This window comes from Patagioenas fasciata, chromosome 3, assembly GCF_037038585.1.
Source record: "Patagioenas fasciata isolate bPatFas1 chromosome 3, bPatFas1.hap1, whole genome shotgun sequence".
Taxonomy (NCBI): domain Eukaryota; kingdom Metazoa; phylum Chordata; class Aves; order Columbiformes; family Columbidae; genus Patagioenas; species Patagioenas fasciata.
In genome coordinates this window covers 37885982-37910460 of record NC_092522.1, presented here as the reverse complement: position 1 = coordinate 37910460, position 24479 = coordinate 37885982, and the positions used below count along the sequence as shown (strand labels likewise).

Sequence of the window (24479 nt, the reverse complement as noted above, 5' to 3'; positions counted from 1 at the left end):
GATGGCTTAATACTACACTCTTAAATGAGACACGACTGAGTCTTAATCCCGCTGAGTGAAACTTGACTAGTTTGTATTAATAGTTTATTATTATCTCTGATAGTCCCCCCACTCCAAATCCTTCGTGCATCATTTACATGGGATTTTTAAATGGCAAAGCAAAATCCATTTGGAGAGACATTTTCCCATTTTAAGAACATTTTCACACACATCAGCTAAGTCAGTCACTGTTGAAGCTCAGCCTCCCTTTTCTGCAGTGATCAAAATTAAATGCCAGCTGATCTCTAGGGAGGCTACAGACTGAGCCAGGCACAGCAAGCTCCTGTGGTAGATACTGATGCTCTCAGTGAATCCTATCACTACTCATTCGTGTGTTTAGCAGTAATTCAACACCACATTTTTATACAAATCACAGGATCTCAACCCAGCAATTTTTGCTGAGGGAGTTTCTCTATACCCTGAGGATTAGCCTTCAAGCCACCTCAGTCCATCCTCTCCGTTTTTCAGTGCCAAGTTAGAACCTGTCTCCACACTGGACTGAGTGAAGAAATGGCCCTGAAGTTAACACAGGAGCTTAGAGCTAAAGATGGGGGCTCTTTCAGTTTAGGAATCTAAGACGCAGATATCAAATTCAGGCTTTGCTGTTGTGTCAACAAATTCAACTATAAAGTTTCTGTTTTCCAAGAAAGAACAGAATATAACTCTCTTTATTTCCCCTTCCCACCAAACAGGTCTCTGTCTGTCTGTGCTATGGGGAGCTGAGAGGAGAGCTAGAAACACCAGTGTGCAACCTCCCTAATAATCACGTCCAGCACTGCCTGGGGAAACCATAGCTGGCCAGTGTTTATCCAAAAAAAGCCGTGGGAATTCTTAGCACCAGGCATGCCTTTTTACAGGTAAGATCCTTCTTCCTAAATGCTGTTGATTGCATAGATCACACTAATTTTCCTAAATCTAATGGCCCAGAATATCAAACAATTCAAGAACCTATGCCATCAAGACTTCTAGATTTGAACTAGCAGACAGCAAATACATGTCCTTCTGAGGACACCGGAGAGAGATAACCTCACTTGCAGATTTACGAAATACACTCACTTCTGGGGTTCTTCAACAACTACTACTTCATCTCATCTCTGAAGAACATCTCTTTTCTCAACAACCTGAGCCTCAGTCCCTACACTGCTATAACAAAGAGCACTCACTGGGAAAGCGGTTCTGAAGGGAGGGCACACTGCTGTCAGCACTGCCATCACCCAGAATGTTTGCAGGACTATAAAATATTTGGGAAAAAAAGCCCTAATGTGCAGGACCACTGTATAATAAAAGACCTGTCATTCTGTTTAAGGTATGAAATGGATCAGAGGTAGCAGGTGTTTTAATTGTGAGTGCATACAGAATCCTTTGTCATCCATTCTGTACTGCAGTTATAGGTGATGATAGGACACCTGAAAATTATTTGGGGTACAAACTGGTAGTGTTGTAACTCCTATATGGGCTCAGATATTGAAAAAAAATATATATTTGCAGGTTACAAATGAACAAGGCCATGGGAAGTGGTGTTTTATACCTAGTAACTTTCTAAATTTTTGCTTGTTTTTTAGGGTGAGGATTGTGCTCAGTCTCAGTGATCCTGTTTTCAGACAACAGGCAGAAGAACAAAGGAAATGTGCCGCCATGTTTTAGCATTTGCTAGTAACATTCTGTGATTGGGACTATTGTAGCATCTGAGCTAGTCTTGCTTTGCACCTTGCACAGGCATTCATGCCTGAACAAAGAACATACAAAATGCTACTCTTTGGGTTTGGCAGCGTGTTATAAGCATTTGGCACAAGCATACATTTCAGTGTAAAGTGCAAGGCAACAAAGAGTCCAATCCCATTCACTTCACAAAGAAAAGAGAGGGAAAAAAATGTATTTTGCACTTACCTAATGATAAAATTTGCCAGGTCTGAAGAGTCCTTTTTTAATGTTCCTATCAGCCTTGCTTTTAAAACAGGAAGAATGGTAGCTGAGGGCAACTAATAGCTTACAGGGTCAATCTCAGCATTAGGATTTGAATGAAGAGATGAAAGAGGTCTAAAGGGAATGAAATCCCTGGACCCAGAACTATGATCCTTTTGGGAATTGTTCCCATGAGGCCACTTAGCAACAGGCCACCATCCAAGCACAAGACCCCTGAGAGCAGAAGAAAAACTTTTTTCTTTGTATTTTGCCCTCTCTCTTGAAAATACTGTTTTCAGCTTATTCCCTGGGGAGTCGGTGCCTCATCAGGAAGAAATAAAGCTGGCCAGTCTGAGAGTGATTGTGTCTCATGCTCTGCAAAGGCACACATTTCTCTTATCCCCAGGAAGAAAATTGCCTCATTTTATATTCAGAATCAAATGTACTGAAATTATAAGCAGTGGAATAATTACGTTCAACATGACACACTAGATCTGACCTTAATAAGACAGCCTGGTGGCCTTAACTGTTATGGGACCGGCTCCTTCCATTTGTAGACCTAGGGATCATTTCCACATTCTCCCTCCAGTAAAAATAAGTTATGTGTTTCTTGCTTCATGTCCATGTGCTCTGTATGACCCTGGGGCTAAAGCAATAACTCATTCAGTTCTGCTGCATCTGAGTGCTGACTTGGCCGGTGCCACTAACACAGAAACAAAGAAAGTAAACTTTTACTTAGAGAGAGGAATAGACACAGCCGTGGAGTTATTTTTAACCTGTAATTGTTTGATATTGAATTTTAGCAATTCTAGAAGAAACTATGGCTCCTCTGACACAATGGATTTGTCCTGGGTGTTGGTGGTTCCCACACAGTAAGGACATACTTCTTTGACAGGGGTATTTGGTATCAAAATGTGTCACACACCAAAATCTGCCACACACCAAAATCTGCCAGCTTCTTCACTTGTGACCTCCAAGTCACATCCGTATTCCAGTGCCACCCCCACAGATCTCTGCCAATGCTGCTCAGTCATGATCCATCTCCGCCTCCCACTATTACAGCACCGAGCACCTCACATGGTGTAGACAACACATTTTTCTGATGGGATAAGTATAACACAAAACCATCACACAAGTTGGAATCGTTTGCCTTTGCTCTGAAACCTCCTTGCACTTAGAGGACAGAACAGGAGGGAGATAGGGAGGGAGGTGAACAGATCTGTCCAAGACATACCTTGGGGAGCCTGCAGATGTGATTTTTAATCCATCTTTTCCTTGGGGATCAGTTAATGAAAAACACGTAAGAGATGAAAATCAACATCCTACCTTTCTGCTGAGTCACAGCAGCAGCTGGAGAGAAATGTGTTGATATAACTGAGATCTAACAACTATGTGCAAATTCTACTCTCCAGAGAGGTACAAACATGAAAATTTGGTTGAGAGTTTCCCTCCTATCCCCTGGCAGAGGATGTATTAATGTTTCTGCAACTAAATATAAAAAGCAGGTTCTTACAGCGTTTTTTTTCAGGAATTTATGCAACCATTACTTATTGCCAGTTCAGCTTCCTATATAATCTTGTATTTCTTCAAGCCAAAGGCATGAGAGATGCCTTGGACCCCCTGCATTGCTATTCTTTAGGTGTAAAAGAGGCACTCTAGTATCTCCTAGTATTTCAGAGGGATGCTGGAAGGATAACACTGCAAATTCTTGGAAGGTGTTCAGAAGCCGTGGGTGTAGGTGTTGTACAGTATCAGGGCATGCAAAAAGAACTGACTCATGTCTTTGTTGAGAAATCGCATGTGTAGGGGTTAGACCAGGAGACTTGGAGAAAGGGTATCTGTTTAATTTTCCCAAGTCTGTCCTTAGTCTTCTAGGTGATGCTGGAAAAAGCACTTTTCTCCTCAGTACATCCATTTCCCCAGCCACAGTATGGGAACAGTACTATTGATCTTACAACTCAGGAGATTGGGAATGCTGAATTCACTCACATGCAGATTGTATCACGATTTGCATCACATGTCATGGATGAGAATCAACAGTGTCATTGTCCTGGTGCAAACCCAACGCAGCTGATTCTGAGCCTCTCACATTCCAGTGCTACAGCAAGGAAAGCAAAAGTCATTCTTGCTTTAACCAGCCTAGCGCAAAGCCTGCCTGCACTTTCGGATACACACCTTGGAAAATGATGACATGGCACATTGTAGCCCACGTTTCAAGGACAACTGCACCACACACCTCTGCAGCGGCGACAAGCCTTGTGTGAAGCCCCATCCCTGTTCAATGAGCTCTGCAAAACAAACCACAAGCAAAAACAAAGGTTGCAAGAGAACCCAAAAGCTCTGTTGCACCTTTGTCCTTCCCTGGCGCCTTTGCCTTCCCTGTCTCAGCTGGCAGATGTCCCTCAGTGCCTATGATCTGCCTTGGTGAGCCTGACAGAACAACAGGCACCTCAGGGCAATTCATCACTCAGCATTGCAGGCCAGAGACTCGTGTTCCCTCCCCTGTGGAAAGCCTCTGGCAGGAGTTTTTCAAGCTTCAGTGTATCCTTTGTCTCTGAGGAAGATCCATGATCTGAAGTTGGAGATGGTCTCCTACACAGCAGGAACCGGTCAGTGCCCTGCTGCTTCCCAGTGACAGGGGTTTTGCTCCTTGTCTTATTTTGCATGGCTTCAGCATTTATGGTCTGCAGCCTTCTATACACTCTGCTCTTTGCAGTGCCACCATGGAAATGTCTCTATAAATGTGAATTTCAATAGCCATTATACTCCCAGCAACAGCAATCGCATTTGGTACCTCAGAGCCTGTTAATCTGTAGTAGTCATAAGGCTACTTATCTCATGCTCTTTTCAAATACTCGGCAGTGGATACAAAAGGGAAATGGCAGGAGCTATTCTTCTCTGGAATCTGAGAGGGCTTTTTCTCTTTTTCTTTCTTTTTTTTTAAATTTTATTTTATGCTGGACTGTTGCTACATTAACAAATGTCACATTCAAAACCGATGGCAAAGCTTGCAAGAGAGATAAGAGATGACAATCTCCCAAGCTTCTGCTAGTGTAAGACTCTTGGCCCAGGAAAGCAGCAAGTTGCAGGGTGATGTTGCAAGGGCCCAGAGTGCGTAGATGTCTGTTAGCTAATTAAAGCATCATGATCTGAAAGCTTTAAAAGATTTAGTTCATATCGTCCTTGGGCTCATTTTTAGTTCTACTACCTATTCACTGATGAATTCTCAGCTCCAGCCTACAGGTGTTGAGCTGCAGTAGGATGTTTGGAGAGATGTGCTTATATGCCATGGACATAGGAATTGTTAAAAGATAAAGAGAGATGTCTCTCCAGAGAGACTTCTGGTGAGGGTAACGAGAGCTAAAAAATGTGCAAAAGAAATAAATTATGAAAGAAAATTATCATCTGGAATAGATTTGGGCTGCTACCTCTAGGGCTTTTATGGTAAAAAAATTTGGGATGCTGATTCACTTAACCTCTACCACTGTTAACATCCAAAGTTGAAGCCATTTCAGCGGCCAAAATCTGGACAAGAGCTCTCTCTGAGACCCAGCCCTCATTCTTTTTTATCTCCCCAGGTGAAGTGCTGCAGAGCAACAGAGCACATTGTCCAGGCCTGGGAGATCTCACCATGTGGCCAAGTGTGAGTAAAACAAAGCCACAAAAAGAGCATTAAGACACAAGCTCCATGATTAACTAACTAGGTAAGTTGGACACACTATGTTTAATGAGGGACTGAAGAAAACTCTCTGCTGGGCAATGAAGTGTCTCAGATGAGAGCAGCGGTCTGCCAGGTGCTAGCTAGGGAAATTCAGCTGCGGAGCTGCGTTTACAAAAATGCAGGGAGGCGCTGGACTTACACATCCAAGCACTCCTGAGCAGAGCTAAGTCCTGCAAATGAAGAATGAGTGTGCCAACTAAGGCAGGACACAGAGTATTGCAGATGTGAGGGAATTAAGAGGATGCTGAAGGTGCCTACCAAAGAGCCCCAAAAGACGGGGGTGATCTGGTTCTTGTGAAGACATGGCAATAACACAACTTTATTTTCTACATACAGTAATCAAGATTTTCCGCAGGGATCCATCTTAGGGCCAGCACTCTTCAATGTCTTCATAAGTCACTTAGATTCAGGACCTGAGCGATTGCTTGGCAAGTTTGCTGATGACACGAAATCGGGGGGAGCTGTTGTTACTCTCGAGAGCAGAGAGGCTCTGCAGAGGGATCTGGACAAATTTGAGAATGGGCAATCACCAACCACGTGAAGTTCAACAAGGGCAAGTGCCGGATTTTGCACCTGGGACATGGCAACCCTGGCTGTACATACAGACTGGGGGATGAGATGCTGAAAAGCAGCTCCACAGAGAAGGATCTGGGGTTTTGGTCAGCGGCAAGTTGAACATGAGCCAACAGTGTGCCCTGGCAGCCACGATGGCCAACCGTGTCCTGGGTGCATCCAGCACAGCATTGCCAGCCAAGCAGGGAGGTGATTGTCCCGCTCTGCTCTGCACTGGTGCGGCCTCACCTGGAGCACCAGTGCAGTTCTGGGTGACACACTGCAAAAAAAGATACTAAGCTACTGGAGAGTGTCCAGAAGAGGGCTACAAAGTTGGTGAAGGGTTTGGAGAGGAAGCCATATGAGGAGCAGCTGAAGTCACTTGGTTTGTTCAGCCTGGAGAAGAGGAGACTGAGGGGAGACCTCACGGCAGCCTACAGCTCCCTCACAGGGGGAGGAGAAGGGGCAGGTGCTGATCTCTTCTCTTTAGTGACCAATGACAGAACCCGAGGGAATGTCAGGAAGATGTGCCAGGAGAGGTTTAGGTTGGACATTAGGAAAAGGTTTTTCACCCAGAGGGTGCTGGAGCACTGGAACAGGCTCCCCAGGGAGGTGTCACAGCCCCAGCCCTGACAGTGTTCAAGAAGAGACTGGACAACACCCTCAGACACATGGTGTGAACTGTGGGGTTGTCCTGTGCAGGGACAGGAGTTGGACTTGATGACCTTTGTGGGTCTCTTCCAACTCAGGACATTTTATGATTGTACATACATAAGTCGGGAAAGATTGAATATTCATTTTTACTAATACAAGATACTTAGCAGTTCTGACAGTTCAGTTTTAATAACTTGGTAAGCACGAGACATTCAGCCTGGACACAAAAGGCCAAGAATGAAATATTTGTGTTTATTGTCCATCACCCAGTCTTCGTTCTGCTTTTCTGGCTCATTTATCACAACATGTTGGTGAAAACAGCTGGCTCAATGACCACAGTGGAAAAACGTTCAGGAGCAGGTACCAAGAACACCAATACAAACAGGGATGTTTGCAGCTTTCTGCTTGGAGCTGCAGGAATATTTCAGTACTGGCAGATCACCTTCAAACATTTTCTGCTCCTTCCCCTTAGAAATAAACCCTGAGGTCTTCCTCCACCCACGTGTTTCTTCTAACTGTCATGAAGGTAAAAGGATTTCTCATCACCACCAGCTAAGGAGATCAACCACCCAGACAGATGGGACTGGAAATCTCCCAGATCTCCTGGAAGAGCTGATTTACTGAGGTAGAGGAAAAGAAAGGGCCAAGGACAGTCAGTTTATCGTGCAACAGCAGGCAACCTTCCTACACTGCCTGACATGAAAAAGACATTCTCAAATGCTTCTGTTTCCTCTTGCTTTCACACCTTTACACATCTTTGAAAAACTTTCTTATCCTGGAGCTTTTGCTGGGAGGTTCAGTCTTAGAAATAAATTCAAGATTAGCAAAATGGGAAGCTTTTCAAATGCTGATTGCTGGAGGCTGGGGAGGTGAACCAGGCAAGACATCAGTGTTCTGCTCTTACATCTACACTGAAGCATCCACCACTGCCACTCTCACACAGATTGCTGGTCTGAATGAGTTTTTGATCCAAGGCATTGTGCCTGTTTTCTTAGTTCCTCTTTATAGAAGTGGTCAATAAGTTAATTTATGTTTCAAGAGTTAATAACTTGAAGTTTCATTCAAATTTGCCTTGCTAAGGCAGCTAATGATAAATTTAGCTTTTAAGCAGGAGAACAAGGTTGTAAGCCTCTCCTAATTAGAGGAATCTCAAGGCATATTGTTTCTTCCAGCTAATCCAACCTGCAAATCTACACAAAAACTTCCATAAGCAGGGGTCCACATACACCAATATAGTCATAGAGCTTCACTGATCTTTTATTTTGTTAAAATAATCCTAAACTGCTGCCACTTCGCAAACCTACCAATGGTAGCAACAGCAGCAGGACTAGGACAGACAGAGTAGCACTGCTACCTGTGTCATGTTATCACATCATCGGGATGCTCACAAACCAATTTTAGGTGATATTGGAGTGTAAAAGTCAGCAACCAGGGCTGTACTGTGGTGAAACAGTCATGATCTCCACTCAGTCAGTCTGGCATTTCACACTAGAGATAAGGAACAGGAGGACAGCACAGGATTTTCTCCTTCCCTGCTGCCCGGGGTCCAAGAAAATTCAGCAAAGGACACCACTGAGGTCCTTGGAAGGTACCTTTAATTCCTATTGAATTTCTGCAGGCACAGCTATATATAACAATAATCAAGACAAGACAAAAGCAAAGACCAAGGCCTAGCAACCTAAGATAAACTGTGCTTCTTTTGCTATTGAACACCTCTACTCTGTGCTTTTGTTCCTAGTCAAATCTGATCAAAACATTGGAGAGAGAAACAACTCAAGGATTTCTGAGAAAAAAGGCCAAATGCTGTACACCTGAAAAACAAACAAACAAACAAACAAACAAACAAACAAACAAACCTGTCTGAAAATCCAGGAGAAAGAAATGAAGTTGAATTAAAATCTGGCTTTCTTCCCCTGTCACTTACCGCTTTTCCACTCCCCGGCCGAACTAACAAGCTTCTACTATCATCTGCTTGTAGAAAGGCAAAGGCTTCAGGCACCCTCCTTTTGCTGTGCCAGCATCATTGTAATTACATGAGCAACCACTAGTGTGGTAACCGAGTGTTGTATTTTCTTCAGCGATTCTGCCTGTTTGTCCAACCTGGAAGAAATGTACTTTTGGTGTCTTTATTTGTGCATCCACACGCATGGCCCACTGCGACTTGGCTGTTATTTGCTCTTCCTGCCTCACAGGGATAGATATTCAGAAGGAAGAAAGTAAATGACAGACTGCCCAAGATGCCTCACAACACAATTTGGTTTGCCTTCTGAATTATTGCTGCCAGCAGCTAATGAGCATTTCTGCCCAGACTTTCTCTCACAAGGACAGAAAACTCACCTGGTTTAACAAGATTTTCCACATGCCTGTTGTTGTGGGCACAGGTTATGCAAGCCAGAAGTGATAAATATTTTCTTGGTTTGAGGGAGCCGCACAAAAGCAAGAGAAGCTTTTATAGAAATCAGGAGATGCAATGAATGAGCTCAGATTTGCATTCAAACTTACCCTCAAATCCTCCAAGGCAGAGAAATCTGAGGTGATCTTTTCAGCACATTTCCTTGATGTCTGCTGGAGGTTTAAGTGCATGAATACAATTTTGTGGTGTATATATGGGTGTGCATGTACCTGATGATTATTTATGTGAACTCTGGCATGTGTGTTTATATATATATTCAGGGCTTGCTCCAATGCATTTGGCAATACTAGTAAACCTATTTTCCAGTGTTTACCTAAGCAAAGTAATAATCCAGTTGTACTTACAGCACTTTGCAGCCAGGACACTTGGGGCACTGCAGAACAACAATAGAAGCATTTCAGAACACAATCCAAACACAGTATTAAAATAATCTTATAACAAACAAAACATGCGGAGTTCCTTAGAGGCAGAGCAATGGAGATGTCAGAAAGGAATAAATATGTGGCTACAATGGTTTTGTTTCAAAACACACTGACAGAAAAGCATGGTTTAGACAGATTTAGCAGGGAAGTGGTGGTGGGGTGAGTTTCTAGCAGCGCATCCCTCTCTGACAAAGAGTCAGTGTAAAAGCTGAGCTGCATCTGTCGCTAACACACAGTCAAGTGAAGCTTGAAGGAATCAAGTCTGGGGTATTGCAAGGATCGGTGCCATAAAGGGCTTTCAACCAGCAGTACCAGCGTGTGACAGTTGCTCTGCCCCAAAGGAGGACATGGGAACACTGAATGCAGGACATGTGAAATTTAATGAGTGCTGTTTTCACCTACTAGTGGGGATGGAGGGAGTGACCTGTTGACCCACGTGGGAGCCATGTGAAAGGACAGAGAATGACACTTGTGACTCCAAAGGTGTGTGTTGCTCCATCAAACAGGAAAACTCATGTTTTGTACCTGTGACCCATCCCAGGTGCAAATTAGACATGTCCACCCTCCTCTTTTGTTATACTTGTCTTCCCATAGATTTACCCTGAGAAACACAGATCAGCCCACTGTGAACACCAGCTCCCCAGCTTGTCTGTTCAGCCATGGAGGGGTCCCCAGTAGATGCTGTCAGAGCTGTTGTTATTCCTCCCGTGCAGCATCTCTGAGCACAGCACAGAGATAAAAAAGCCAGCAGGAGCCTTGCAGACAAGAGCCTCGGGATTTGTTTAGAGCTTTCTCCAAGGCTAGTGCTGTGTAAAAGGAGCTGCATCTGGTGATAAGCATCTGGCTCAAAGGCTGGCAAAAGCTAAGTAAACCAATGTTTATTTGTTGTGCAGCAAGCAGAGTTCTAAGCTAGATGCTGCCCAGTGCCTTCCCCACATAAATTGGGGAGTTCCTGCTCAGATGCCAAGTGTTAGGGCTGCCTTTGAGTGTCGGATATCGATTTCAATGGGTTGCAATTGCTGGAGTTTGGTTCTCACTGAACAAAACGAAAGACCTTAAGCAAAGTCATGCCTGGTGGAGCACAGTTCGGTGTAGCAAGAGGAAGGCTGAACACTGCCCTCTGCCTTTTCAGCTCTATGAAATAGGTGTTTTCCACTCCTAGACTCCTGTAGTATGCCAGGAAAAATGCCAGGAAGCTCTCAAGCAGCTTGGTCCAGACTTTAATTTAATATAACCAGGTAGGGAAAGAGCCTTCAGTATACAAACAAAATTACTTGTTTGCTTTATCGGAATAGCACGGAATACAAATTTGTTACCAGTATTTGTACAGTGCTTAGACAATGACTGAGTGCTCGGGCTCTTGGCATATCCTCTCAAGAAAAGGAGATAAAAGACATTTTTCTACCATCTTTGCACTCCCTCCAGCAGCTGTCACTATGTGATGGGTAGGAAGTGGGTCTGGCTGGAAGGGGCCATACTGGAATTTCTTCTCCTCCACAACCACCCTACCCCATAATGTTTGTTACACAAAAGTGCAGGGTACTGTGTATTTCAGGTGCAGTGCTCAGAATCAGTACTTCCAATGAAGTCAGCAGTGGCTGAGAGGGTGAGAGCTTAAGGTAGTATTGAATCAAGAACCAGAATAGCTCAAAATTTATAGTATCAGAGTTGTTATTGATTTTCTCCAGTCTGTGCTTTAGCTGGAAAAGTTCCTATGGCAGTAAAAACAGAATCCCTGCAAGACTCCAAGAAGACCCACTATAGTCTCAATTTATTAGGCAGGACCATGCAAGAACAGCTACAGCAGCACTGTCATTTCAAGGTTAAATGTTTGAAATGATCTATTATATCAAAGAAGGTGAAACATCAGGATATATTGGGCCAACTGGCGTAATTATGCCCCAAAGAAGGACTGAATTCCACCTGTCCAGAATACCTTAAGTGCTGCCTTTCTCTCCAAAGACCTCACATTATGCTGCCTCATGTATTATTAGTGACATTAGACCTGTATCTGTGGCTTCTCTCCCTGTCACAGTCCCTATACATCACAAAACGACATTGTTCTTTCCTCCCAGCTTTCATGAGGAATGACATTTTTGACATCACCCTATGAGCAAGAAGTAAAGAAGCAGCAAAGCAGCAAGCTATTCCAGGATGAAAACACAGATGCACCCAGTCAGTATCTGAGAGTTTTGCGGGTAGGTGATATCTCTTGTAGGTTTCTTCTTCAGATGGAAGGAAAAAGGATACATGGAAGACAGCCTCTCACGGTCCAGGACACCTGGTGAGAAAGCAACTGAGAATGTTCAGACACTTCCAAAGTTTGTTTCATTCTTTTAGGGCACACTTAAACTTTTGGGTATTTGAATTAAACAACCTCCTAGGGCTTTCTCGCTTATGTTGAGAAACTCCTTTCTTCTGTGAAACACCCACATTTGGGTTTGAGGAAGCGTAGAAAATGTGCAGCCTGGGAGAGAAGCCTGGAAAGGCCTGCTATTCTAGGAAGAGGTTTGAAGATGCTGAAAGACATCGCTTATGTCTCACCACAGGCACTTCTGCCTTCCTATTATTTTCTTTTCCTTTCTCCATTTTTTCCTGAAAAGAATGTAAGAATAATAAGCAGAAGCAATGCAAATGACAGAAAATGACAGATACATAAAAACTAATAAAGGAGATGTAATTCTGGGACTGGCCTGGAGTCCATAACAGTGTTGGAATTCAGAGTCGAACCTAACTGCCACATTGTTCCAAACTCTCCATATCAGTTGCTCACTTTATTTTAGCTTGATATTGGCACTATATCTATAGGGCAGTGTTGTATGTAAAGGAACAAACAAAGCATTTAGTGCTGCTGAATTTTCTGAAGTTGAAGCTCAGTTTTGACTCAGTCTTTCCTCAGGCTCCTTCTGGAGAAAGAGCTGAATCATGATTAAATAAGGAGCACATAAATAGGCAATGGTTAGAGTATGAAATGTTTCTCCTGGAATTTTGTTAATTCTTCGGCCATTACCTTCCATTTATGTACAAACAGGTGAAAGGATGGGTACAAATATGTTCCAAGCTAGACAAAATAAAATTTATGGAGACTACAGATGCCAGAGCAAATGAGATCTCTGAGGTCTCGGAAAGAAACTTGCTGACATATCCACTCAATATTCATTGAAATGAGCTCAGGGAACTTGGCTCAATTAAAGCCCAGCTGTGGAGGAAAGCAGATCCAAGTTGAACTCAGAAGAAGTGTTTTTTCTGGACCTGTGAGATCTAGGTCAAAAGAGACATAATTGGCCAAGGGATGCAGTATATTATAATGACATCTTCCGGAACTGGTGTTTTAAAGCACTCTGGCTTAATGATGCTCATGTCTTATAGCTATGCCAGTGATGCAGTGTTAGCACCTCTATAGCTAGCTTAGTAGCATAGCTATACCTATAAATGCGGACTCCCAAAAACAAAGGGAACTTTTGAACCTACTAGTCAGTGAATTCAAAATTGGCACAGATTCTGGTCCTAGTGACAGTGAATGGGGAATAAGTCCACTGAATTCATTGAAACTTTGGTAGCTTTACTGTAGCATAGGCTGCTTTCACATATTCAGTTGTGGTACTGCAGACTTACATTGATACAATATAATATCTTGCATCCATTTAATTTGGAGAGGGGAAACGAAAGACAATTAGAGTCAGCATTACTCATCACCTTCCCAGACTCCCTGCAAAAGCTCCAGAACTGGCATGACTTTACCAGTGAAGGTTAAGCAAACGATGCCCTCTGCATCGTCATTCTAAAGCGTGCCTCCCCTTGTGGTACTGAGCCATATCAATGCAGTCAATTGCAATCACTTATTACATTGCCATAGCACCTTTCATCCCAAAGGACCCACTGAGGGATCCAGTTTAGAGGTTTTGGTGCAATGCTTTGACTCTCCTTTAATGAATGGGAGCCTATTAATTAAAGATATTTTCAAAATCAGTGCTTGTAACTTTGTTCTGCTTGCTGGTGCTGTGGAGCCCTTTCCTGGAGTCTACACAGCTCAGACTGAAGCTCTGGACAACACCATCACCTACTGACCACGCAGCAAACACCTCCAGCTGAAGCTGTGAATAAATGTAAAAAGCTGTCAGAGAAGAGCCACACTTTGTGGTGGAAAATCATACAAATCTCACTGCTTGTGCTATCTGTGAGGTACAAGGTGGGTCATGAATATCAAAACAATGGATAAATGGCCTGACCTCTCGAATATGAAATTGGAAGAAGCATACTCTGAGACCGAGCCTAAGAGAAAATCTAGGTCAGATGGAGGCCAGGCAAAAGTTGTGCATTTTTGCCATGTTGTATTCTCAGATTACACGGTGGATATCTAACATGGAGAGGAAAATCCCCCATATAGGATCTGACTCCCCTCTGCTTCCACTTTTGGTAATAGCTCTCATGGCAATGAAGGCAGAATATCATTTAAGTGAGCTTGATAACTAACTCTGGAAATAAGGGAATTAGAGGCATTAGTAAATCTTTTCACCTCAGAACCTAGACAAACAAGTTCAAATTGCTATCTGGTATAATCTAATTGAATTCTGTGGATTTACAACCACAGACAAATTTTAGCCAATAAAGAAAATAATAGAAATGTTTTATTCTGACATTTGTGACATCATAAACTTAATATATCTGTGCAATGAAGGGAAGTTTTTCTGAGCACATTTGTCTAATTTCAGTCTCATTTATAATATAAAGTAATTAAACACATTCCATGAAATTGGAGAAGGCAGGAGAGAACGCTGAAGAATGTCACTTCCCTCATGGGACAGAGATATACTTTGCTGTTTCCTGCTGTTTATCTTTTGCTCTGCAAGCAGGAGTTCCCATTTATGTTCAGCTATCAGCTGCCAATCTAGAGCCCGCTGGAAGACGCATGTAATTTCCAGAAGGATCTTAATAAATGCCACCAGTGGAGAGACATTTCACACTCAGCAGTTCATCTGTCAGAGCAAGAGATAACTTCAAATTATTTCCATGACCATTCTGCAAGTATTTGTGGAAAGGAGCTAACACCAAGAAGATAATACTTAGGGAAGACACAAGTTGGAGGACATGCTGGCTTAATTAGGGGAGTGCACAGCTCAGCAAGCTCACGGGTGGCACTCTTCTTACCATTGATTTGCTACACCAAGTTCATCAGGTCAGTTGAAGAAAGCAGAAATAACAACACTTCTTGCAACGAACAGCACAGTGCTACTAACAGCATCCCATGGCTCTTGGGTGCCAGTGCCAAGCCTCTCTTAACCATGTAATGAAGGCCAGAGCATCTCCAGGGGAAGGCAGGAACCAGACAAATGCTTGCATTGCTCAGGGAAGTTAGTAGGGCATCCCTCAGCCTCCATAGGATTCTACCTCTGTAGCGGTGTCAGAGTGATAGCCTTCTGTTTCTTAGAGAAACTCTGGAAGTTGCTGAAGATGCTCCAGCTTAAGGCCATGTGGCTTACAGGAACCAAGTGGAGAAATGTGGCAGCACTCACCCAAGCACTATCCATGCCCCTTTGGACTGTGCTCTCACTACATCATTTCTCTGGCAATGTTCCTTTCTCCCCGTTTTCCCATTGCTTCATCACCTTCCTCCATTTCTTGGAAAAAAGGGAGAATGGGATAATAGTGAAAGGTACACGTACATGGACTCTGAGGAAAGGTGTGAGTATAAGCAGTGTATCTAAGGAAAGGCATGACTGAAAGGCTCTTTCTCCTGAAGCCATCTGGCAAAAGCTCCTGGCAGCTTTCCCCACGGTATAGCACTCCTTCAGCAGCTTTCCCTGCAGCATGGCACTGCAACCTGCTCTGGGTCAGGCACGGCAGCAAGAGAGCTGCCTTCACTTGGGATTGTGTACTGCAGCCCGAGGTGGCTGCTCTGAATTTTCGTTGTGGTGCTGCGCAATAGAGATGAGAGCAGGGAGAGGAGCAGAGAAGGCTCAGCTTGGGTCCTCTCCAGGAGCAGGCTTATTCCTTGCATATGTTCCTCGCATTTGGGTTTGTTTGCACATGGAGCTCAGCAGAGCTGAGCAGAGTGTCAATGTATCTAACGGTTTTGCCCTGGTTTTAGCTAAATCAAATAAGTGGGTCTCTGTGACAATGATTCACCTTTATTTATGAAGTGCTTGATGTTGAGAATGGGAGAAAGGAGTCCACCTTGGTGCCCCTCAGCCACATAGCTTTGGTTTGGGACGGAGAGTTGCTGGGATATTTTCAGACCTTATTATTTGCTCACAACCCTTGCCAATGTAGCTACTCCAAGCACATCACATCTGCTCGCCCAGCTTTCTCCTCAGTGCCCCTGCAGCACTGCAAGTCTGCAGCAGTTCTTGCAAGATAGGCACTCTAATTCTGGACATCTCTGAGCCCATGAGTGTCACTACATCATTATTCTGCAAGTTCATCTCTTTCAGCTAATACCATCTAGTAACTACCTAATATGGCATCTTGCTGGTGGTGTTGTCAGGGAACACACAGATGCTGGGAAATGTAGCTCTTCTCACACCAACACCACTTTGACAGCAAAGGTGTTGCAACTTTTTTCTGTCCTAAGAAAACAATCTTCCCATTGGCTTCTGCAGCTCATGAAACCTTTTCCTGGGAACTTCTGTTAAGACCTGCTTCATTCTGCCAAGAGTTAATGTGGGCTGAATATAGAATATATATTTGGAAGGCTGACAAGGGTATGATAAAGCTGAAGGCTACTGAGCAATGTCTGCTCCTGTGAAATGTGAAACTACTGTATTTTTTGCCCCATAGCTAAACCTAGCCCTGAGCCTCACTGGCTAGTAGAAGGGTGAAGTGCAGGGTCTTTGAACATGTTAAGGTCAGCAAACTGTAACAAATCGTGGCTCAAAGGTGAGGGTGGTTTTGCATTCCTTCTTTAAACCTAAGTGCTAACCATGCTGAAATGCAGCATTATTGTGCAGCCTGGCAAGATTTCAGTGATTTTATTGAAAGGGCATTTTGTTATGTTTATTAGATTTGTCAAAAAGGCATTTTATGATGTTTATGAGATAGCATATACATTTATGAAACTGTAACATTTTTGTCAAAAATAGCCTTTACTGAAAATCAAATAATGCAAGTATTAAAACCTCCCATCAGCCAAATCCAGGCAAAATTTTCCATCATCAAGGCACAGACTCCTACAGTGATGAAACTGTGAAATACCATCAATGAAACCTGTAACACAAAGCAGTGGAATAGCTGCTGGGTACATGTAGTAAGGCTGCAATGATCCCAGCTGGGTATAGATGTGGCAATTCTGTCCTATGTCCTTGCCTGAATGCAAGTGTGGGAGTTACAGGGCATCTGCTGGTTTTGTTGCCCTTGCTTTTGCAGTAGGAAGGAAAGAGCTTCTGGCTTGTGTTTTGGCAAGTGTATTGCTGTCCTTAATATGGGCTTGTCCCTCTGGGCTCCAGAGCACGACTGGCTGGGGCTGACACACTGCGCAGGAACGAACCATAGGCACATTCTCCACCAGCTCCCTGTTAGTCTCCACTCCAGAAGCCCCTTCTGTGGGTTTTTTGATTTGTTGCTGTTGTTACTTGTCATTTTCTGCTGTTCATTTCTATCTTCCCCACCTCTTCAAGTAAAAAAGTCTGCTCAGAGAACTTCCTTCTGTCCCTCATTTTTTTGCCTTTTTTGCCTCCACAATACCATCAAGATGATGTGAAATGCTTGATCTCTTTTCTTTCTGATTTAGGAGCTTAGTCTAGTACTTTGCAATTGATGCTTTCCACCTTCTTGGACACTATGATGTGGCAATGGGACAGGCTGATGATTCGATTAAGTCGTTGCTGTGTCAGCTGGGATCTCTGTAGCAGCCATGAGAACATTTCCAAAATCATGATTTTGGAATGCCATTCACAAGTCTCTTCCCCAGACAAGGAAAAGCTTAGTGACAATAAAATGCTTCCTACACTGCTTGCCTTTTACAAATGAGCCCTAAAAATTTGGAAAGGTGGTGGGGATGAGAGACTTTGGGAGGCTAAGCAGGAAAAATCCATGGAGTAAAGAGCTGCAAGAAGAGCAGAGTGTGGGAGGAATGCAGCCAGCCCTGCCTGTGTGTTGAGGCAGGCTGTCCTTACATCGGAGGAGTTTATGGCAGCGCAAACATGGCACTGAAGGGCAGAGTAGGGACCTATTTGAAAAGTAGACGGTGTACAAGGGAGATGTGGTCACTTAATGAGGCAGAACAGTCCTCTCACAGGTGTAGCATTGCTTCACCAACAAACTTTCTGGACCTGCTTTGTCTTGCACTCTTGGTGAGAAGCTGCAGCACTACCTTGGCTTGCTGTTCTCCCTTATGTCACTAAGGGACACATTCAAAGCACAATGCCAGGCAGGGCCCTGCAATAACTTTACTAGACCTAAGCTCTGATGATGCCCAGAGTGTGACTGTGACCCACCAAGGGGTATTTAATCTCCTTCCATTTCTACACAACTTGTTTTAGGAAATGTACCTCACAAAATGCCATGGGAGCTAAAAGCTGACAGTATCCATCAAACAGTGAAGTGCCTTGTTTATTGTCCAAACTCTCCCTAGGTGAAGTATCAGTAGATTTGGATGCCTCCCTTAAGCATTTATCTACTTGCAAGTGCTGGACTGTCATTAGTTTGACTGAGGTGGAGGCATGTGCTGTAGTGATTGGCCTGGATAGTATGAAAATGCAAAAGGCTGGGAGAATGGGGATTGTCAGTAAGTGATGGTGTGCAATTACTACGCAAATTTTAGGGGAATAATCATCACCATATAAAACTTTCCTGGCACAGAAGCTCCTGTTTCAGTAAAACATAGCGTCAAAATGGGAGTTACAAGCCAAACAGATTGGAGAAACTTCCTAACTCTTGTTGGCCCAAAATAACATCAACCACAAGGCTTTACAACACATTTGCATGCATTCTGTCTTCCATCTCTCTATAACCCCAGGATATACGTTAGCATAAAATCTACTACCGCTGTCTTGAGAACCCTCTTACTGCAGTGGTACAGCAAGTTTATGCTGTGTTTAGGGAGGATCTCTGTCTGGGTCTGGCCTGGCTTTTTGCATAGGGAAAAGATCCTGGATTTACAGGAGTTCTCCATCCTCATAGCCCTGGCTAAGCTAGGACATGTTTCCCCTTTTGCTACCAGCACAGGCCACAGCCCGCACAGTACCTTCTGCACCAAATATCAGACCCAAAGCCTTGGAGAAAAAATAGGTACACGTAATATTGCCAGAGACTTTGTTTACAGCCTTGGGGTATTTCCCCCCATTTTTGCCAGAGTTTCATTCCATTGCTTCTGCTGTGAGCTACATTTTAAGCAGATCCATGTCCACTCATAGATTTTAGTGTCTATTCTTATACCTCCAGATCATAGAGACCAAGATTATGGCAAATCTGAACAGCCTGCTTTCCCTGGGCATATGATAACCTATGCCTTCTGGATGACCCCTCATGTATGCTGGGCAGGGAGGTTGTGAGGCATGACACGGTATATGAGATTTTGAGAGTATTAATTCACAGTCTGCTTTTAGGCACACACACCATTAGCTGAATCCCATTAGCTTGACCCTTGATCCAGCGAGAGTCTACAGGTAAGCAGATGAATCAGACCTGGCATGAAGCAATATCATATGTGACATCAGCAAGAGGCCAGACAGAAAGGTTCAAAGTATAGATGTGTCCACAAAAAACTTAATACACTGTAGTTCATCCAAAGATTTTCACACAGCCATTTTTTAAATGAAATCCAGTCTATAAAAAGTGAACACTGACTTGCTGTAGTTCACTGTGTGAATTCAAAGTGTTTCAGGTTTGTAAGAAGAGGGTAGTACAAAAGCACAAATAGAATAAGCTGGCCATTAGGTAGCATTTGTCATGTGGCTGAGAATAACTGAGGAAAGCATGTGAGCAGCACATACGAGGGAGACACAAAAGAAAGGAGGATCAGAACAAATGTTAGAGTTTCTTCTTCTTAAGAATTTATTTAACCCATTGGCCTCTTTTTATCTTTCTTTCTTTTTTTCTCTCTTTCTTTTCCTCTTTTTCTTTTTTTTTTTTTCTCTTTCTTTTTTCTTAATTAAAAATAAAAGATTACTAAAAGATATCCGTGGTTCTTGGATGATAGATAGAGGATACCTTAACTCAGCAGTTTGGGGCTGGTACCCTTTGGACTGAATGCAGTCTTGGCAAAATCCCAGCACCTTCTCTTGTTGAGGTCACATAACTGTGCTTGGCAGTTATGAAAGGTATGAAATAGAAATTTAAAAAGGTATGACTGCAACTTCGTTAATTTTATGCCAGTCTGGATGAACTTGGAAAGCTTTCTAGGCAAGGGAATATTAACCCATCATTTTTCTAAAACATATCAACACTGACCCTGATTTAATATTTTCCATATCACTTCAAACACCAGGATTCATAGCTGATCTGACAGAACTTTCAGAGGAGGCTGTTTGAGCACTTGAAGGTCACAAAGGTCTTGGAAACCAGATGTCCTGAATCTGAATGTTAACAATTCAGAAGAGTTTCTTGACCACTGGCAACCTCACTTTGTGGTAACCTTATATCGATTACCTTATCAAAGAGAATTTGATTCAGACATAGGGGTGGCTATTGCCCTAACTGGTGAAGACCTGAGATCCACTGACGTTTGGAGTATTATTTACTGTGGGAACACCTCTACTGCACTGTGTCTTAGGGCCTTTATAAACAAATTAATAGGGGTGGAGATAAAGGCTCTGAGGGGTCCATCAGGCCTCCCCAGTGCAGCTTGCATTCCCTGTGATGGGGTGAGCGAATATTTATCAGATCAGCCCCACTTTCCCCTTCCTCCTGCCTCTGCTGCCCCAGATACTTTTCCATGCTTTTCCTGAGTCTGTAGAATCGTCTGCCTGTATACCCTGTAGCTCTTGGTGTTCCTGTAAAATATGCAGAGCAAGAATGTGAGAGATTGAATGGGCTCCTAACTATTCCCTGGGCTGCCCAGAGCCAGGGGCTTGGGTCTCAGCCGGGCCAGTTCAGCTCTCTGTCCCCAGATGCTTAACTGCCCTCCACATACCTTCCAATCTCTAATGCTCTAGATAAGACCTTCACATCCTGAGGCTGTGCATAGTTAGTATGCCTGCCATACGTTTTTCAGCGCTCTTTGTGAAAGCTGGGGTTTCCCCAGTGGTTTTGGGTAACGTTTGCACCAGGAATGATCCAAATATGTAACTGGCAGGAATCCTAAACCTTCTGGGGAGTAAATTTCCTGGGGAGGTAATCAATACGTGAGATATGCTGCCACGTATATATCAATATTTATGATTTCTAGGACCAAATCTGGAATCTCTTACTGAATAACTGGAAGAACTCGCATATATTTTGGCAGTGCTAAGTAAGCACTTCAGGCCTCAACTCTAATTTGTAATGTGCTTTGGGACTAAAGGTGTCCTATAAGTGTAAAATCATTATTAATAACAATATCATTGCAAGTCCCAAAACAGTAAGCTAGGATCAGATACAGAGTATTCTGCATGTTTGTTAAACCAACATAACCACTACAGTAGACTGAGTTATTCTTGCCTTTTACTAGAATGAAGTAGAGAAACAGTATGAGCAAATATTATTTAAAAGACCTTCTGAATTAAATGTACCCGATTGCTCTTGCAAGCCAGATATCAAATTTTGTGCTGTTTTCTAGAGGTTGATTTTTACTCTACAGTCTTCATCTGATTTTACAGTCTGCATTACTTCAAGCTTATTACATTTGTAACAGGATACAAATACAACACCATTAATTTAATTTTATTTACATTTCAGAGTTATTCAGCTGGAATAAATTGAGCATGGTTTGATTGGGACTGTCCTGCAGGACTGACTTTAAGCACATTCGACATGAGTGCTTTATAAATATTGGCAGCATGTAGTACACAAAAGATGCCCCCTTGAACAGGAGGATTTGCGGCTCATTAGCAGATGAGGGGAAAGCAACATCACCAAGAACAAAGCCAAAGTGAACACTTCTGCTCTGGAGCCCACTTTTCACTGCATGCATATTCAGAAGAGCTCAGCTGCAGAGCATGATGACTTTCCATGTGTAACTCTTACAGAAAGCAGTTGCTAACTTGGGTGTTTCACTAGCACAAAAGAATCAGGATATAGGTAAACTGCTCAAGTGAACCTTGATAGAGGAAGAATGAGGAATATCAGTGTTTGTTTGGCAGCGGCCCTTAGAAATCCTAGACCATGATGGAGAAGCTGTTGTAAAGACACTTTGCAGAACCAAAAGAGCATCCTTACCTTCCAGAAGTGAGTATCTGAAAGGCTGTACCTGGTGTGCTGGTTTGACTGAAAATGAGTTAATTTTCTTCATGCAGTTAGAAACCTTTCTTTTTTGTAGCTAGCATGGTCATTATTTGGATTCAGTTGGAGAAGAAGAAGATAACACCCCAGGACAGAGTTAATGTTTTCAATTGCTCTGGTCTGAGAGCGAGGGACACTCTGAGGTCTCTGCTCACAGGTGTGAGGCAGCTACAACAGGGGCATAAATCAGACAGACCTTGTCTGACATCCAGACTGATCAATTAGAATATTCCATTACATTAGTGTCATGCTGCTTATTCCAGAAGAGTCAGGATTTTCTGGCTAGTTCTTTTTCAGAGCCAGGATGGAGGCCTGTTTGGAAGTGCTGTTTAGGAGTTTCTTTAGTTCAGCCTTTGCCATCCTGCCATTTGCAGAGGCCTCTGGGCCTTTCTGTCTTTTTCTCTCTTCTCTCTCCAGGATCAGCTCTTCAGGACCAGGGTGCTGCTGCCTGGGACTGGCTGCTTAGTGCAGATTGAGTTCATGAGGAATTGCATTGAGTTTCCTTTCTTTTATATTCTATTATCTATTTTATATATATTATTAATAGTATATTAGTGTTATTTTGTTATTTTATTAAACTGTGTTTTTCTCAGTCCAAGTTTCTCCCTTCCCTTTTGACTCTCTCCCCTGTTCAGGGGTGGGAGGGGACTGAGTGAGTGGCTCTCATGGTTATATTGCTGCCTGGGGTTAAACCATGACATCTGGGCAGAGAGGGCAGTGGACAGAATGAATGGACTCTTGTTTGTCAGTACAATGGGGAGCGGCCAAACCACTGTCAACCTGTTCATAGGCAGCATAGCAAAAAAGGGTTTTCAAAAGAGATTTGGAAAGATAATGAGGGTCTTTCACTGTTCTTTACCAAGATTCCTCCCAATAACAGCAAGAAAAAAAACCACAGAAGTGTTTCTACAAAAATGTTAACACATGAGAAATAGTGACTGACAGAATGATGAGAAGGGAAATGACACTGTCATAGCAAAGGAGAGCTCCTTGGCAGAGTGGTAAGGGTCTTGACAGAAAAGATAAATAGTTTGTGTTTGATGGAGTAAAGATGAGGAATGTAGCAGAGAGGAGCAAAGAATGTGTAAAATCCTCAAACTGATGGATTAGCAGGATGATCTTTACAGCAGTATTTTGCAGGGATGTGTGCAGACTGACATTACACTTGGCAAGACCAAAGAGAAGGGTGTTTCAGTAATCAAAATGCAAGCCAATTGAATTCTAGCCAGGTTAGATAAAGCCTTCTGATGCTTTTAAATGGGAAGGCTAGGCTACTACCAGTATCTTTCCTATCTTGACTGGAAGTAAAATAAAGAGTTTTAAAGCATTTTTTCCTTCTGATTATGATTGTTTCATCTTTACCTGAATCTTTACCTGACATCCTCCAGAATCCACAACACAATCACATGTGCAGGAGAAGGACATGCTCACAAAAGTTGTAGGTTGTGGGGTCTTTGGTGTTCTGTCACCTCTCTAACTGATCCTGTGTAAGCCCTGAAGGAGAGTTTGAAGGTGTCACTGTTAGAACAGGTGAGATTTGTTAGTGTCAATCTGGCAGTGCATAATAGGTGGGCACTCCAGGTCAGAGAATCACAGAATCGTACCCCTTTATGGAGCTAGTAGGAGAAAAAAGGGATTCTGCTTCAGACGGCTGTGATTTTTGTGATCTGTCACTGTGAGACATCTGATTATGAAGAAATGGAATTGCCATGCCATACCAAACAAATGGACCATATGGTTTAATAATCCCGCTGTGATAGTGCCTCGCGAAATGCTTCAGATTAAGTACAGGGAACCTAGCAGAAGACACACAGAGAATGACTTGCCAACAGAAGAAGTTTCTTTCCAATTGTTATCAGTTAGAAACTAGCCTGGGCCCTGAAGCAAGAGGGTTTATATCCTTTCATAACAAAAGAAAATATGCATTCTATTTAATGAGAACATCCCCAATTACATTACCCATATAAATGTCTAATCCTTTTTTAAAATCCTACTAATCTCTTAGGCTTAATGTTATCTTATGGGAATGAGCTAATTAGGCATTGTATGAAATGTATTGCCTTTTAACAGTTTTATATTTCCTGCCTTTTATTTCCATTGAATGTCCCCTTGTCCTTGTATTTTGGGAGAGTGAATAGGAGCATCTATTTTTCCTTCTTCTACCACCCACATTTTCCAAATTCCAGTCAGCGCCCTTACCAAAACAGAAAAACAGAGTAGGGCAAGAAGGTTGTGCCATTGACTTAAACAAGGCCACTACCATGCCTACAGACTGGTTCACCCCATACTCTAGGTAGACTGGCATTATTTGCATATTTGATCACCCTGTGATGCCTTGACTGAGAGAATCTGCTGTGCTCTCCCTTGGGGAACCCCAGTTCCCTTCCTGAGGTGTTACAGCTCAAGCAAAACCTGGTGAGGT

The 24479-nt window shown here is 43.0% G+C and overlaps 1 long non-coding RNA gene across 3 annotated transcripts in view; it reads right to left on the bottom strand.

Annotated features, from left to right (window-relative positions):
* Nucleotides 1–24479, bottom strand: part of LOC139827547 (uncharacterized) — a 58964-nt gene that overhangs the window by 18562 nt on the left and 15923 nt on the right. Inside the window, exons 1-3 of one of the 3 annotated variants that reach the window (XR_011738277.1) lie at nucleotides 8793–9014; nucleotides 4117–4229; nucleotides 2441–2644 (exon numbers count right to left, since the gene is read on the bottom strand). The exons of 1 other annotated variant lie outside the window; for it this stretch is intronic. This is a non-coding gene — a long non-coding RNA (uncharacterized lncRNA). Of the gene's footprint in view, nucleotides 1–2440; nucleotides 2645–4116; nucleotides 4230–8792; nucleotides 9015–24479 lie in introns of those variants that run through there. One more of the 3 variants, XR_011738278.1, reaches the window with a different exon arrangement.